The sequence below is a fragment of the Gossypium arboreum genome, chromosome 13, assembly GCF_025698485.1.
Source record: "Gossypium arboreum isolate Shixiya-1 chromosome 13, ASM2569848v2, whole genome shotgun sequence".
Taxonomy (NCBI): Eukaryota; Viridiplantae; Streptophyta; class Magnoliopsida; order Malvales; family Malvaceae; genus Gossypium; species Gossypium arboreum.
In genome coordinates, this window is record NC_069082.1 from 49,077,360 (window position 1) to 49,090,014 (window position 12,655).

A 12,655-nucleotide genomic window follows, 5' to 3' on the forward strand; every position below is an offset into this window, starting at 1 on the left:
ATCGTCGAAGATTCTATCACACTATCAAGCTATCATGTTGGGTAAATGAACACAAACCTTTGAGTGTATGGCATGTATAGGGACTTAGTCATTTTGTGTATGTGTCATTATGATATGACCAAATGTATTGGCTTGTAATGAATAAGGATTTGATTTGGTATGTAGCCATATAAATTGGCTTATATTAGCTAATGGGTTGAAATCATATTAATTACTCATATGCCTATACCAATGTCATTGTGTGATGTGGTTTATAATGGTATGTTAATGAAAGTTAGTATAAGGGAATCATGAAAGAGTAAAATTAGCATTAAAACAGTTTTGGACAGTAGCATTAATTCAAATTTGAAAAATCACCAAAAATTGTGGAAATCAAATTAGAGGTTGAATAAAATATTAAATTAAAGTTTATTGAGTCTAGTTTCCGAAAAATCAAGTAGATCTTAATTTAGAGTTCTGTAGCTCAAGATATAAATAATTTAGTAACTATGACTCAAGTGGACAGTTTTGTTATGAATAGTAAATAATTGTTTTGATATGTTTAAGCCTTGATTATAGTTGTGTTGGTAGCTTAATTGTGCCATGTTAAGTTCCATTGAAAGTGTGTATGTGAGTGTGCAAATGAGGGTGTCAAATGGCTTAGTAAATATCCATTTCTTTGGATACACGGCCCCGAGACACGAGCATGTGACTTGGCCGTGTGACCCTAAATTGTGCATGACATCATAAACAAAAAGTTATATGGGCTGAGGACACGAGCGTGTCCCAAGCCACACGGGCGTGTGTATGACTACACGGCCTACCCATACGGGTGTGTGACTCTCCAAAGTATGAAAATTTTCTAATTGTAGTAAAAGTTCCAAAAGTTTTCGGTTTAGTCCCGAACTACTCCTAACGTATGTTTTGGGCCTCATGGGTCCATATAAGGGACAATAAACATGTGGTTGGATAAATTTGATTTGGTCCAAATTTTATGGCCCAATTTTGTATGAATGTTTATGTTTAAGTCCGGTATCGCCTCAAACCCTCTCCCGTATCTTATACGGGTAAGGGGTGTTACAGTAGTGCTTTGGGATTAGAGTGCACAGCGGGAGCGTAGTGGTGTAGCTTGTGTTGTACCACGGTTTTGTTAATTAGAAATTTCAGGGATGAAATTTATTTAAAGAGGGGTGAGTTGTAACACCCTGGTTTTTGAGGTTAGAAGTTTTGAGATTTGTAGGTAGAGTCAGTGGCTAGATCGGACATTCAAGTGTGTTTTCGCATTTTAGTTTCAGAATGGGCGTACTAGTCTAGTGGTTGACTGTGTGTTAGTTTGTCTTTGGGTCCCGGGTTCGAATCCTCTTGCGTGTATTTTGGGGAAACAATTTTGCTTTAGTATGGTTTTTAAGTATAGTAGATTTTGTTAATTGTTTTATTTCTAGTTTAGTTTTTATTTTAGTTAGGGGGAGATAAAATAAAGGGAGGGGACCCCAAATTGTTCTACACGTTCCCATATTTCTCTGTCTCTTCTTCAGTTATTATTATTATTATTTCTATTTTCTCTTTTTTCCCAATTTTGTTCTATTATTTATTTTTTGGTGCCTTGATCTTTCGTTTGGAGTCTCCAAGCGTTTTCGTTAGAGGAATTATTCGTTAAGTTGTCAGGTGTGAATCGAAATTGGTGGGTTTGAGGTGTCGATTGTTTTGGACATTTTGATCGCGAATTAAGGTGTAGGTTCTGAACTTTCCTTTTTGTTATTGAAACACTAAATTGATTCTGGGTAATTTGACAAGATGAGCATGTTCTGAGCAGTATAAGTTGGTATCGAATTGCTTTGAAATTCAACAACCCTTTTTGGTGATTTGGTAGTTGAGCAATTGAGGTTTGTATTAGCTTTAAATAGCATGGATTCAGTTTATTGTGTTGATTTCTGAAATACTTTGATTAGGGATCGTTTTAGTGATTTGAAAACATGACTTTTAGTCAATTTCGGTGTGGTTTCGTGACATCACGGGTGGCTACACGGGCTTGTTCCCCCACACGGGTAGTTCACATGGCTGTGTGCAATTAGAATTTAGGGTTTCTGAGCTAAATTGTGTGCCACATGGTCGTGTGGCTGATTTGGGAAAAGTAGTCGATTTTTACATGGTTGTGTCCCTTGGGCACACGGGCATGGGTGTTTGGGAATTAGGGATTTAATGATTTGGTACCACACGGCCTTGTGGCTAATTTGGGATTTAGGGATCCCACACGGGCGTGTGAGACCCTTAAACGGCCGTGTCTATCCTATACTCCATTTTAGAACAAACGGACAGAGAGTTACATGGCCAGATCACACAACCATGTCCCTAGGTCACATGGGCATGTACCTCTTTCCATATGGGCGTGTGCCCCTCCACATGGGTGTTTTGACCCCCCACACGGCCGGAGCACAAGGCCGTGTGGCCCTTTTTCTCTGATTTTTTATCTGTGTTGATTTCAGGCTTGATTGTGTTTCTATAGTTCCAACTCTTAGCTAAGTCTCAGTAAGGGTGATCGGGACTTTGTTTCGGCTTTGACTTGTGTGTTTTTGTTGTTATAGCTTTTTGTAAGAAACTCATTGAGGGTCATTCGATGTTATTATGAAATTAATTTTGAATCTGGGATAGTGTGTGTACGCATTTCTGAATCTGTTTGATTGGTGTGTGGGAGTTTGTATGTGATGAGCATTTTGTGGCTGCATGAGAATTTTATGATTGATTGTTTAGATGTGAGTTTCTGCGTCCAAATAACTATCTGGAAATTTTGTATTTTGATTCTGTACGCCTGCATGCATACATAATTTTGCATAAAATTATTTTGGGTTTGGTTGTGAAGAGAAGGAAGACTGATTCTTATCTGATCTGATAGTTTAACTGTAATCTATCAGTATAGCAGTTTACCGCACTGTACTGCATATACTTTAGTTTTGCTGCATACTATTATCTGATCTGGTAGTTTAAACTGCAAAATGTCTGCTCAACGGTTTATCGCAATGCACTGTAATGCAGATACGTCAACTTTGCTGCGTATTATTATTTGAGTGGCTTAGTCCACATACATGGTGTGTAGGGTTGGATGGGCCTTTCGAGGTCTTATGTGGTGTGTTTGGTTGGATGAGCTTAAACAACTCTATTGAGGTGTGACCGGGGGACGAAGAGGTGTTTTGCTTGGATGGGTGGGTTTTCACTACTTGACTTCATTCATATGCATCTATTTGAGTGTTGTGGATGCAAGATTATTTGACTGTATTCTGTCTGACAAAAAACACTTGTGACTTAGTGTTTGTGTGTTATGGTGTGTTTGAATTGTTACGTGCTGTTGGGAAGTTGACCTTGAATTTACCTTATATTTCTGTATATATTTGTAAGTATGTTTCATTATTGAATTGAGTTCTGTAATTCTGCTATTAGTCACATGTCGAACTCACACTGAACTCGTGTAGCTCACCCCCTCAGTTTCCCTTTTTCAGGTATTTTCGTATGATGTTGTTGGACTCGGCACGTCGGAGGTCTTGGAAGCATCACTAGTTAATAAAGTGTTTTCGGAAAATGTAAGTTTTATGTAAACGATTTTAAATTGTAAGCTCTGTTTTTATGTACTATAATATTTTTTGGGTTGTTTTGTAAAATTTTCTTGCGACCACTTCGGTGATTAATGTGACTTCTGAAATTCAGTCTAAACTTCTAGGCCAGGTTTTTGGGTGTTACACTTTATTTAATTTAGACTTGAAAACTAGGATTAGTTTAACTTCCACATATAACACCAATTTTTAATGTCAATTTCACTCTAAACCAAATTTAATCCCCTATTTCTCATTTTTACCATTAAGTTTCAAAATTTTCACAATTTTGTTCCTACTACACAAAATCAACAATTGACTTTACAATTTAGTCTTTTTCCACTTCTAACTTAAAAATATATCAAATAACACCTCAAACATTAATTATTCACTAATGAGAAGACACACAATCTTTAACTATACTAAAAAATATAACATGGATCGAATAGTTCTAAGTACCAAAATTCCAAAAACGTAAAAATTACAAAAAAGATGACTAAATTGACTAAACAATTGAAGCTTAAATGCTTAAAATCCTTAAGGCCGTTTGTTTTTTTCGTTTCTTCTCTCTCCTTACAAGCATGAACAAAAATGAGAAAAGAATGTGTTTTTCATTCTTTTAATCTCACTTACCTTATTATTTAATATTATTATAATTATAACTTAAGTTTTACAATATGTATAATATATAATATAACTTAACTTGTCACCATTATGACTATATATATGTAATGGTTTATTTATTTATTTAGTCTTACATATTCAATTCCAATTATAATTATTTAATGACCCTTTTACAAATTAATCCCTGTACTCTGATCAAACATTACTTCACCGAAATTACTTAATCGAAATTTAATTCACTTCAAAAGTAACCCCGTAAATATTTAATAAAAATATTTACAAGTCTGATTTACGAAAACAGGGTTCCAAAACTATAACACCCCTTACCCATATCCAACGCCGGAATAGGGTACGAAGCATTACTAGACTTATACATAAGCAATCATACAAAACTGAGACATAAATTTTCCGTCCAAATTTAAAACTTTTCACATACATTCACATCATCCCTAAAACGAGCCTACGAGACCCAAAACATGCATTGGAAGTGGCTCAGGACTAAACCGAGAACTTTAGAAAATTTCACAGCATTTAGAAAATTTTTCATGTTTTAAGAGCCACACGCTCGTGTGGCTTGGGACACGCCCGTGTGGGCAGGCCGTGTGGTCACACACGCCCGTGTCCCTATTCCGTGCAACTCTCTATTTATCACCTAAGAACAAATTGAAAACACACAGCCAAGTCACACGCCCGTGTGCTAGGCCGTGTTGTCGATTTAATTTTCATAATTTTTCATAAAATAGGTGCAGACTTCACATACCTAGGGCACATGCCCGTGCCTGAGGCCGTGTCATCCATATAGCTGAGAGACACACCCGTGTCTCTGCCCGTATGCTCAATTCTAAGCATTCTGTTTTGCAACAATTAAGGTGCAGGGGACACACGGCCAGAACACACGCCTATGGGGCAAGCCGTGTGTCACACACGGCCTAGACACACGCCTGTGTGTCTACTCGTGTGGACAAAAACAAGGCTATTTACCAAGCCATTTTGTCACCCTTTTATGCACACACCTACACTACAAAACATAACACCATTCCAAGCAATTACATTTAGCCAATTCAGCCACAATCAAGACATTCAGACATCATTCACAAGATACCATTTACCACATACAAATATCGCACACTTATCAACTTAAACCATGCAAATTTCCACATCTATGAAAACATCATCATATGTATATATACTTAAACCAATATTAGCCAATTTCAATGGCCATTTACAAAAATGAATTATCAACCAACAAAAGCCAGTACATTTGGCCAAATCAATTATGACACGTAACAAAATGACCAAGTCCCTATACATACCATAACTCAAAATTTCAAATTCATTGGTACCCAAAATAATCAGTTGATAGTGTGAGTGGATCTCTGACAGTCTTTGATCCCCGAGCTAGCTTGGTGACACTATAAGACAAGGGAAAAAAAGGGGGAGTAAGCTATATAGCTTAGTAAGTTCCCATGCAAATAATAGACATCATAACCCAACATTTAACATACAATTAACATGATGATAATTGACATAAATATTATTAAGATCTTATAATCATAACTTACTCAATCATAACCTTACCGAGGGTTCATCACATAACGAGCTCATTACGTATGAGTTTACGTATGAGTTTTACTTACATACCTGAGTCATCTCCAATTGGATTTGCATGCAACTCACCTTTGACATACATCATTAAATTACCCATTGAAGCACTTGGAATACTAAAAGATACTCGGGAATCTTGTATACACAGTACCATACCAATGTCATATCCCAAATATGGTCTTACATGGGATCTCGTATCGATGCCAATAGCCCAGCTATGGTCTTACAAAAAGTCTCATATCGATGCCATATCTCAGATATGATCTTACACGATGTCTCATATCGATGCCATATCCCAGATATGGTCTTACACGAAGCCTCATATTGATGCCATGTCCCAGTTATAGTTTTACACGTAATCTTAGTAACCCTAATGTCATGACATTTGTATCCTATCTATTCTTAAGGTTCAATCGGGATTTCACTCTTGTCGAAACTTTGTCAAATATGTCCAAGTGTAGTTCACAATTCATACAATAATAAAACATTTAAAACATAATTAAAGACAATGCATTATTTGCATACGAACTTACCTCGGTACAATAATAGTAGAAATGAGACATAATTGTCAAACTCTTTTGTAACACCCCGTACCCGAGACCATTGCCGGAGTCGAACATGAGGTGCTAACAGACTTAATTCATTTATTTTCACAGTCCATTTTAAAATTTCCGACAAAGTCGCTAATGCGTCACTGTCACCTTAAAAATCATATCTTGAGTTCCAAAACTCGAAAACCAGTTTCGTAAATTTTACCTGAAACTAGACTCATATATCCATCTACAAATTTTTTCTATAATTTTTGGTCGAGCCAATTAGTACAGTTTATTAGTTAAAGTCTCCCCTGTTTCAGGGTTTGACTACTCTAACATTCATGCATTACGACTTATATATCTCCTTGTACAGGATTCAATACTTATGCTGTTTGTTTCTAAAGAAACTAGACTCGAAAAGGAATCTGTACATATAGGGCATGACTTCTAATTATCTCTGGTTAATTTATAGTGAATTTCAAAGTCGAACAGGGATCCAGAAATCGCTCGCCCTGTTTCACGAAAACTTAAGGATCTCATAAAATACGGCTCATATGATCGTTTCGTTACTTTCATATGAAAATAGATTCATCAAGGTTCGATTACATAATTTATTAACTATTTAATTCCATTTCTACTATTTTTAGTGATTTTCAAATCCACACCACTGCTGCTGTCAAAGATCTGCTTTTAAGGTAAACTTTACCTATTTCATGGTTTTCCACGAATCAACTAGAATTTGTCATACAAAGCACCAAAGTGATCATGATTAACCATTCCAATGGCTAATCGTTACCAAACATTTCCATACCTCTCAATGAACAACATACAAAACGATTATAATGCTATGCTCAAAGTATATATAAGCCATTTTAGCATGGCTATCCAAATTTATACAAAACTAAAGGGTACATGACCAACAACAAAAGGGTAGTCCTATACATGCCATTTTCGAGTTCAACCAAAAGTGTACCAAAAGGGCTTTGATAGTGTGGGCGACTTCGACTTGACAATCCCGAGTCCGATAGCCGACGAACCAAAATCTATAAAACAGAGATTCAAAGAACGGAGTAAGCATTTAATGCTTAGTAAGTTTTGAGCAATGAAATTAGGCACAACTGAAGTATAGCATTCATATAACTAAACGGATAATTTCATATACACATATTCTCAAAAATCAGTCCTACTTCACATTTCCAACCCCTATATTCACACATAAGGGATCAACTTAAACAAAGGCCGGAAGCTCATTAATTGTCTGAGCGAATAATATTTAAAAGGAATCAACTATTCCAATGCATATACGAAAACTTACCTCATCGTTGGGATTTTACGAGCGTATTAATTGAAATTATTACAGCAAGATCGCTCATTCCCAAACCAAGTACCTTCGAAATTTAGCCGGATATAGCTACTTGTTCAAATGCCTTCGGGACTTAGCCCGGTTATAGTAACTCGCACAAGTGCCTTCGGGACTTAGCCCGATTATAGTAACTCGCACAAATGCCTTCGGGACTTAGCCCGGTTATAGTAACTCGCACAAATGCCTTCAGGACTTAGCCCGGATATAGTAACTCGCACAAATGCCTTCGGGCTTAGCTCGGAATTAGTCACTAGCACAAATGACTTCGGGACTTAGCCCGGTTATCATCCGAATATCCATGCACATATCAATAAATCATGACACATCTATATTTCATTTTCATAACTAGAATTCAAACACAAGTCACTTATCAAGCATTATCATTTTCGGCTCAATAGTTACATACAAAGAGCATGATTTTGATTTACATAAAACATGATCTAATCGAATCATAATCTAAGATCCATTACTCAAAAACTTACCTTGGATGTTGTCGAACGATTTGGCGGCTATTCGATCACTTTTTCCTTTCCTTATCCAACTTTGGTCCTCTAAGCTCTTGAGCTAATTCAAACAAATTTAACTTATTAAAGTCTCATTATGCTAGCTTATGGCGAATATGACAAGGAGTTTGATAGGTCATATGGCCACCTTTAGCTCAAATACAAAATGGTCATACGCATTTTTAATCACATTGAGCAATTTAATACAATTAATCTAACATTTCCTCATGTGCACCTTTATGACTGAATACACACATCATTAACCTAATATCAATTAACTAAGCACTTTAACAAATTCTCCTTGAGCCGATTATCTAAGTCAAGATAGATTCATCATTATGCTCGCCTATAACCGAATACATGCAACACCAATCTATCTCATGTGGCCGAATATGCATGTCTATGTTGAGGCCAATTATATGCTTAATACTTCCTACAAATATGGTTACTTGTATTAACTACATACCATTTTGTTTCAAGTTCAAAACTCGGCTAATACACATATATACACTAGTAATCAAATACTAACATTTGCACTTCACCTTACTACCATTTTTCATCCAAATAACATGAATCAACAACCATATTTCTCTTCTACTTCCTACCATGGCCGAATGCATCAAGACACCATACCATTTCAATTTTGGTCATGGGTTAAACAAAGAACTTAATGTCTAACTCAAAAATGCTAAAAAGAAAATCCAAGAGTCATCAATCCACCATCACATGTATCATTACAAAGCTTCACATTTAGCATGCAAATGACATCAACACAAATCCACCTTAGCCGAAACTTAACTCATCTTCATGCCTCATCACCACAACATCAAACACCAACCAAGAAGACAACACCCATGGCCGAATATCATCTCCATCACATAGCAAAGATTTAAACCATGGGCTAGGTAGAACTCAAGTTAACAACTAAAACATGCATGAATCTCATGGAACAACATCAAACATACCTCCTCCTAAACACCAACCAACCGAACATGAAGCAAGAAAATCCTCTTCTTCTTCCTTCCTCAAGTCACGGCAATGGAGGAGTAGCCTAGCTCTTTTTTTTTTTTTTCTCTTTCTCCTCCTACTAACCACTATTATTTTATTACCCATGCTCCTTATTTTATCATTCCTCCCATAAAACACTAACATAACATGTTTATGACATGTTTTACCCATCACATTTTGTCCACCCTCATTGTCATGGCCGCCACTACCAATTAAGTGGGAAATTGACATGCAAGTCCACCCTTTTAATTACATGCACTAATAGATCCTTATAGATTAACCTATCACATTTCACAAGTGTCACACATAAGTCCTATTAACTAAATTCACATGCAATTAATTAAATCGAAGCTTAAAACTTTCACACATTCATATTCACATATTTTAGACAATAATTATCATATTCAAATAATTTGGTGACTCGGTTTAGCGGTCCCGAAACCGCTTTCCGACTAGGGCCACTTTAGGGCTGTCACATCTTTATTTTTCCTCCGGTCTAGGTCCGAACCTCGTTTCTCTTGATCTATAATAGAAAATTTAACTCATTTATTATTCACATTACTCAAATCAGTACAAAAATCATCTTTTGGTAAAATTACATTTTTGCCCTTAAACTTTGACATTTTTACACTTTGGCCCTTAGGATCGTAAATTGAAATAGATTCAATTTCATCGATTCCCAAGCCTAGCCGAACCTCTTTTATGCTTATAACAGCCCATATTTTTCATTTAATCACACTTTTACACACATTTTATAACCTTTTTACAAATTGGTCCTTTTTACATTTTCATCAAAAATTACCTAGCAAAAGTTGTTTATCATACACCAAACACACATTTTCTACCATTAGACATCAAAATACACATATATCTAACATGGGTCAAACCCTAGACCTTAATCATTTCTCAAATTAATGGTAGAAATAGATAGATCGAGTGATAACGACTTCAAAAATGTAAAGAGCATTAAAAATATGGCAAGAACGGACTAACAATCGAGCTTGAAAGTGGCCAAACCCTAGCTATGGCTTCCCTTCTAAATTTTGGCACAAGCAAGAAGAAGATGGACAAGATTTTGGCTTGATATTTTTCTTTTTAATTCATTTAATTACTAAATGACCAAAATGCCCTTTTCTTAAAACACTAAAATTCTCTTACCTCATGTCTATTTTTGTCCAACTTAATGTAAGATGGTCTAATTCCCATCTAAGGACCTTCAATTTAAAATTTCATAGAAATTTGACACCTCTAGCATGTAGAACTCAACTTTTGCACTTTTTACAATTTAGTCTTTTTTGCTAAATTGAGTGCTCAAACGTCAAAATTTTCAAACTAAATTTTTACAAAATCATTCCATAAAATTGTAGACCATGAAAATGTAATAAAAACAAGTTTCACTGCGTCGAATTTGTGGTCCCGAAACCACTGTTTCGATTAGGCCCAAAATCGGGCTATTACAAAAATCACACTTTCTGATACCACTGACTTTCGAGTCATTACAGATACATATTGAAATGAACTACAATCCTCTTTAATCTTGTTGACTGCGTTGCATCAAGTCAAGCCATATGATCAATTGCTTTGTTATTTTCTCAATGGTTACGTTGTAATCTAATGTTCCAATTCCTCTTGTAGATGTGGATCAGTCTCAAGTTAGCAAAATTCTTTCTGTTGTCCTGCCAATACAGATAGACTCATTAAGAAAACTATTGCCACTCTCCTTTAACTTTGTGGAAACCTTTCTACCAAACAAGCTAAAGTGTTATATTCTTGACAATCACCCAAACCTTCAATAATGTCAAATATTGTCTCCCATTAGAGGTTTTGTCTTTCATACTCTAAATAGGCCTGATTCATAGAGTTGGGAGTGCCTCGATTAATGAAGATATGACCTACAAGTGTAAGTATAGTACGTAAAATTAATTATGGGAATCACCTACATGCTTGGAGACTCAAACCACTGACTTAAGGCATATAAGCCTACGTATCATATTAACATCTCTTCCCCAAATTTTGTATGTCATATCTTCACTAACTAAGACACTTCATTCCCTATGAACTAGTCCTATTCGAATAGACTCTTAAGACAAGCTAATTAAAAGTAAAAAAAAATCCTCTCTTTGACTGAGCTTTTTTTTCAACGGGAACAATGAAAATTGAGATCACCAATACGATCAATTCTCAAACAACAAATCAATGCATTAAGAAGAGTATACTTTCCAAAATTTCATCCCACAACGATTAAATCAAAGCCCAATAGAACACATGGTAAAATCAATTGAGAAATCACCATTTTGAAATCACGAATTCCAACATATGAGTACACTCATTTATAAATTATATATAAAAGATTGTTTTTAAAGCCTTCCTTACATGACATCCGTATAAGTTGAGGAAAACAAATTTATTCAAATTAAATCTTTTAAAAATTAAATAAGTTGAATTAAAATTTTATTGATAAGATAGACTAAATTTTAAGTTAAAATACATAAATTTAAAATTATATATATTTAAAAAATTTTCAAAGAAAATAATAATAATTTACTTATTTAAGATATTGAATTTATTATTTTGATTAATTTACACATTATATTGAAAATAATCCCTAAGGATTATTAGGTTGTCACGTTTGCTAAATTGGTAAATTACTCAAAAATGATTTTTACCTATAATTATTGAATTAGGCTGATTTTTTTTACAAAATTTACCGGATTAGACCGATTTTGGAGAGAAAAATAGTTGAATACGTTTTTAGTGGATATGATAGGAAAACAATTTTAATTGGATGCCTTTTCAGCTTTGGTCAGATGGTTAAATATTAGTATATTTATTCTTGAGTCTCGGGTTTGATTCTTCTCATTTGTATTTTTTATTTCATGTTGCTTCAAGTTTTTTAAATTTTTAATTAATTTTTTTAACATATTAGTTCTTTCATGAGATGGTTAGATACTTACAATTTCATCCTTGAGTCTTGAGTTTAATTCCTCTACTATTCACATTTGCATTTTTATTTTTATTTCATCTTGCTTCGTCAAGGGTTTTTTTAATTAATATTTTAATATATTAACTCAATTTGTTACATAGTTAGATAATTGTGATTACATCCTTAAATATGAGGTTCTATTATTTTTATAAGCATATTAATGTATTTTTAATTAATGATGCTTTTATTTTTTATAAACATATTATTATATTTTTTATTTTTAATTCACCTAATAGACTTGATATTATTTTTTAAAGTTTAAGTATTGTATTTAAAGTAATTAACTTATATGGTGGCTCACAAGTCTATTTAAAATTTATGCATAAAGAAACAAATTTAAAATGAATTTATTAATTATTTTATCTTTGAAATGATTTAAAGAGAATTGAAAGTTTTATTTGAAGTTATTTCACGTTTTGACCCTCAAAACTTAGGAAGGTTTTAAAAAATAATCTAAAAGTTTGATGCAAAAATAT